Genomic DNA, 6,412 nt, shown 5'->3' on the forward strand with positions numbered 1-6,412 from the left:
AAAACCATAATGAGATATCATCTCACACCCACCAGAATGGCCATTATCAACAAAACAGAAAATGACAAGTGCTGGAGAGGATGTGGAGAAAGAGGCACACTTATCCACTGTTGGTGGGAATGTCAAACGGTGCAACCACTGTGGAAGGCAGTTTGGCAGTTCCTCAAAAACTGAATATAGAAAATTGCCATATGACCCAGCAATACCATTGCTAGGTATCTACTCAGAGGACTTAAGGGCAAAGACAGAAACGGATATTTGCACACCAATGTTTATAGCAGCATTATTTATAGTTGCAAAGATGTGGAAAAAGCCAAAATGTCCATCAACAGACGAGTGGCTAAACAAATTGTGGTACGTACATACGATGGAATGTCATGCAGCTTTAAGACAGAATAAACTTATGAAGCATGTAATAACATGGATGCACCTAGAGAACATTATGCTGAGTGAGACTGGCCAAAAACTAAAGGACAAATACTGTATGGTCCCACTGATATATACCAAGATCAGAGAATAAACTTGGAATATGTCATTGGTAACAGAGACCATCAGGAGATAGAAATAGGGTAAGATAATGGGTAATTGGAGCTGAAGGGATACAGACTGTGCAAGAAGATTGGATACAAAAACTTAGATATGGACAACACAATACTACCTAATTGTGATGTAATTATGTTAAAACACCAAATGAAGCTGCATCTGAGGTATAGTTTTTTTTATTATTATTATTTTATTTATTTTTTAAAAATTTTTTTCTCTCTATTATCATTTTATTTCTTTTTCTGTTGTCTTGCTATTTCTTTTTCTTAATCGATGCAAATGTACTAAGAAATGATGAATATGCATCTATGTGATGATATTAAGAATTACTGATTGTATATGTAGAATGGAATGATTTCTAAATGTTGTGTTAGTTAATTTTTTTACTTAATAAAAAAATTTAAAAAAATTGTAATTTCAGTGAATGCCATATAGTTTATAAAAAAAATGGGTCAACAAATGCTGGGAAAACTGGACCTCCATAGGCAAAGAAATGAAGGTGGGCCCTTACCCCCCATCATATACAAAAACTAATTCAAAATGGATCAAAACCCTAAATATAAGAGCCTAAACCACAAAACTCCTGGAATAAAACAGAGAAACATCTTCAAGACCTTGTGTTACCCAATGGTTTCTTAGGTTATATCAAAACACAAGCAACAAAAGAAAAAAACAGATAAATGGGACCTCATCAAAAGTAAAAGCTTTTGTCCAAAGGACCATAACAAGACAGTCAAAAGATAACCTATAATATGGGAGAAAAGTTTTGAAATCATAAATCTGATAAGGGTTTAATAACCAGAATATATATATATATATATACACACACATATATATATAAACTCCTATAACCCAACAACAAAAAAACCAACCCAATTTAAAAATAGGCAAAATATAAAGAATAAATGAGAGGGGCAGGGCAAGATGGCAGTGAAATGAGATGTGGAATTTAGTTAGACCACCAGGGCAGCTAGTAAAGTGCCAGGCACTGTCTATAACAACTATTTGGGGAACACCAGTGACTGGACACACACTGTATATCAATCTGGAAAGGGTGGAATGGCTGATATTCCAAACATAAATTTGTGTCTCCCAAGTATGGAGGCTGGCACAGCAGTCTTGGAGTTCATTTCCTGAAGGGAAAAGATGCCCTCTCTACTGGGAGAAAGGAAGGTAGTTCAACGAAACTCCAGTTGCAGAATTAACTAGCAAATCTGGACTGCTGAAAACAAGCTCTGAGTACAAAGAAACCTGGAGGAAGTACGAAAGAAACCTGGAGGCTTCATGCCAGCAGAGAGGAGGTGGGGCTGACAGGATAAAAAAAAAAGGCCAAAAGAGGTTTTTTGAAATAGACAAGCTAAAAATACTGAAAAGGGGCACATAAAGCCAGATACTAACACCGGTTATTGATTGCCAAAACAGGCAGCTGATGTCTGGCTCTGAAAAGGATTTTTTTCTCTCTATTTTTTTGCTTGTTTCTTTGTTTGTTTACTTCCTAGGAGCCCATTAGATAAAACTGTGGACAATTCTCAGGTTTCAGCACTGCCCCAGGCAATGGCATAAATTAAGGTGCATGTTGGAGAAAAAGTTACTAGTCAGGTAAAGGAGACAAAATCCTAAAGGGTGTAGCTTTAATCTCTACTGGGAGCAAGGGAACGTAGCTCAGCAAAGTTCCAATTGGGTTTTGTTTTGTTTTGTTTTTGTTTTAAAAGAAGGAATTTAATGAGTTGCAAGTTTACAGTTCTAAGGCTGTGAAAATATCCAATTAAAGCATGTCTATAAAAATGTCCAGATTAAGGTACCAACAAGAGGTTACCTTCATTCAAGAAAGACAGATGAAGTTCAGGGTTTCTCTCTCAACTGGAAAGGCATATGGCAAACATGGTGACTTCTGTTAGCTTTCTCTCCAGGCTTCTTGTTTCATGAAGCTCCCCTAGGGGCATATTTCTTTTTCATCTCCAAAGGTCTCTGGCTGCATGGGCTCTGTGGTTCTCCTGGCTTTCTCTAAAATGTTTCCTCTTTTAAAGGATTCCAGTAAACTAATCAAGACCCAACTGGAATGGGTGGGGTCACATCTCTCTCTAATCACAGGTTAATACCCACAATTGGGTGAGTCATATCTCCATGGAGATATTCTAATCAAGCTCCCAACCCACAGTACTGAATAGGGATTAAAATATCCAATTGGGTTTTAATCCTGGCAGAGAGGAAGCAGGGCTGACAGACAAAAAATAAAATGAAATAAAATAAAAAAGAACAAAGAGGATCTTGGAGTTGACTGAACTAAAAGTACTGCAATTCTTGGGCAGGCCACGGTGGCTCAGCAGGTAAGAGTGCTTGCCTACCATGCCCGAGGACCTGGGTTCAATTCCTGGTGCCTGCCCATGAAAAAAATAAAAATAAAAAAATAAAAGTACTGCAATTCTTTGGATTTGGATACCAACACTGGCTCCTGACTGATGAAACTTGGGGTTGGGGACTGGCTATGAAAAGGGATGTCTTTATTTCTTTTTTTTAACTATTCTAAGTAGTTCATTAGAGGAACCCTCAAGCATTTTCAATAGTCAGTGGGACCAAGACGAGGACAAAGTTGAGATAAGTCTAAGAGGTGAAGTAATGGGTCAAGTGAGGGAGATAATTCCCTAAATGGTGTATCTTCCCCAAGAAAAGGGGTGGGGATCAGGCCCAGCCCAAGTGGTCAAACTCCTTCAGGGAATTCAGGGACTAGAAAACAGAAGCCACCTAAGACCACCTTTTCCCTCAACATCTGTTTCAAACAGGCCCCTAGCAGGGAGAGTCTGCTGAGAATTAAAGGCACCATCTCACTTTATGCTGGTGAAGGTATGGAGTGACAACTGCCACCTGCTGGGAAGGATAGGAAAAGCACAGAATCAAGAGGCTTCATAGGAAAGTCTGGCAACTGGGTCTCACTCTTAGGAAAACTTGATACTGATTACACCCTCCTCCACAGACCTGGACCCTTCTGGTCAGGGAAAATCTATTTGGGGCCAATCATATCTAGGGAGACCCTTCTCAAAAAAAAAAAAGAGGGGGACTTCCGGAGAAGATGGCAGCTTAGTAAGACGCGAGGGTCTTCGTTCCTCCTCCAGAACTAGGGGAGTAGAAACGACACAGAACAGCTCCCAGAGCCACGACAGAGATCAAGAAGACAGCGTACCCCATTCTGGAATGGCTGACTGGCTGGGAGAACCCGCTCCGGTGAGATTGCCTAGGGGCACGGGCTTTCCCGGGCCATGGCGGCAGGTGGTCAGAGTTCCTCCCTCCCTCCTTCCCGGGCCAGCTGGGAGAATTGGACAGGCGGTCCCCTCAAGCCGCGGCAGCTGGTGCCCCCCCCACGGGCGGCCCCCTGGACCAGCTGGGAGAATTGGATCGGAGATCCCCCAAACCGTGGAGACTGGCGACCGGGGTCCCTTCCAAACACGTGGCTTCCCAGTCCAGCTGGGAATGGGCACTCCCCCGGACCGCGGCGGCTGGCGCCCTCCCGCCATGCTTGGCGCTCCAAGCCAGCTAGGAGATTCATACGGGCGCTCTCCCGGGCTGCGGTGGCCAGCGACCCTCCCCACGTTCGGATCCCTGGGCCGGCTGGGAGGTTCGGATTGGCACTCTTCCAAGCTGCTTCGGCTGGCGAACCTCCCCCACGGCGAGAGTTTTCCAAAGTTAAAGGACCCACAGCACCTTTTACTGGTGGGACCCGCCGACAAACGAGTGCCACGAGCGCCACCTACTGGGCAGGATAAGAAAAACAGAACCCAGAGATTTCACAGAAAAATCTTTCAACCTGTTGGGTCGAACACCCAGGGAAATCTGATTAAATGCCCAGACACCAGCAGAAGATAACAGATCACGCTCAGAAAATTGAAAATATGGTCCAGTCAAAGGAACAAACCAATAGTTCAAATGAGATACAGGAGCTGAGACAACTAATGCTGAATATACGAACAGAAATGGAAAACCTCTTCAAAAACGATATCGATAAATTGAGGGAGGACATGAAGAAGACATGGGCTGAACAAAAAGAAGAAATAGAAAAACTGAATAAACAAATCACAGAACTTATGGAAGTGAAGGACAAGGTAGAAAAGATGGAAAAACAATGGATACCTACAATGATAGATTTAAAGAGACAGAAGATAGAATTAGTGATTTGGAGGATGGAACATCTAAATTCCAAAAAGAAACAGAAACTATAGGGAAAGGAATGGAAATATTTGAACAGGGGATCAGGGAACTGAAGGACAATATGAAGCGCACAAATATACATGTTGTCGGTGTCCCAGAAGGAGAAGAGAAGGGAAAAGGAAGAGAAAAACTAATGGAAGAAATTATCACTGAAAATTTCCCAACTCTTATGAAAGACCTAAAATTACAGATCCAAGAAGTGCAGCACACCCCAAAGAGAATAGACCCAAATAGGCATACTCCAAGACACTTACTAGTTAGAATGTCAGAGGTAAAAGAGAAAGAGAGGATACTGAAAGCAGCAAGACAAAAACAATCCACCACATACAAGGGAAACCCAATAAGACTATGTGTAGATTTCTCAACAGAAACCATGGAAGCTAGAAGACAGTGGGATGATATATTTAAATTACTAAAAGAGAAAAACTGCCAACCAAGACTTCTATATCCAGCAAAATTGTCCTTCAAAAATGAGGGAGAAATTAAAACATTCTCAGACAAAATGTCACTGAGAAAATTTGTGACCAAGAGACTAGCTCTGCAAGAAATACTAAAGGGAGCACTAGAGTCAGATACAAAAAGACAGAAGAGAGAGGTATGGAGAAGAGTGTAGAAAGAAGGAAAATCAGATATGAAATACATAATACAAAAGGCAAAATGGTAGAGGAAAATATTATCCAAACAGTAATAACACTAAATGTTAATGGACTGAATTCCCCAATCAAAAGATATAGACTGGCAGAATGGATTAAAAAACAGGATCCTTCTATATGCTGTCTACAGGAAACACATCTTAGACCCAAAGATAAACATAGGTTGAAAGTGAAAGGTTGGGAAAAGATATTTCATGCAAATAACAGCCAGAAAAGAGCAGGAGTAGCTAGACTAATATCCAACAAATTAGACTTCAAATGTAAAACAGTTAAAAGAGACAAAGAAGGATACTATCTACTAATAAAAGCAACAATTAAACAAGAAGACATAACAATCATAAATATTTATGCACCGAACCGGAATGCCCCTAAATACGTGAGGAATACACTGCAAACACTGAAAAGGGAAATAGACACATCTACCATAATAGTTGGAGACTTCAATTCACCACTCTCATCAATGGACAGAACATCTAGACAGAGGATCAATAAAGAAATAGAGAATCTGAATATTACTATAAATGAGCTAGACTTAACAGACATTTATAGGACATTACATCCCACAACAGCAGGATAAACTTTTTCTCAAGTGCTAATGGGTCATTCTCAAAGATAGACCATATGCTGGGTCACAAAGCAAGTCTCAACAAATTTAAAAAGATTGAAATCATACACAACACTTTCTCGGATCATAAAGGAATGAAATTGGAAATCAATAATAGGCAGAGTGCCAGAAAATTCACAAATACGTGGAGGCTCAACAACACACTCTTAAACAACGAGTGGGTCAAAGAAGAAATTGCAAGAGAAATTAGTAAATACCTCGAGGCGAATGAAAACGAAAACACAACATATCAAAACTTAAGGGACGCAGCAAAGGCATTGCTAAGAGGGAAATTTATTGCCCTAAATGCCTATATCAGAAAAGAAGAAAAGGCAAAAATGCAGAAATTAACTGTCCACTTGGAAGAACTGGAGAAAGAACAGCAAACTAACCCCAAAGCAAGCAAAAGGAA

This window comes from Tamandua tetradactyla, chromosome 14 (assembly GCF_023851605.1).
Source record: "Tamandua tetradactyla isolate mTamTet1 chromosome 14, mTamTet1.pri, whole genome shotgun sequence".
Classification (NCBI taxonomy): Eukaryota; Metazoa; Chordata; class Mammalia; order Pilosa; family Myrmecophagidae; genus Tamandua; species Tamandua tetradactyla.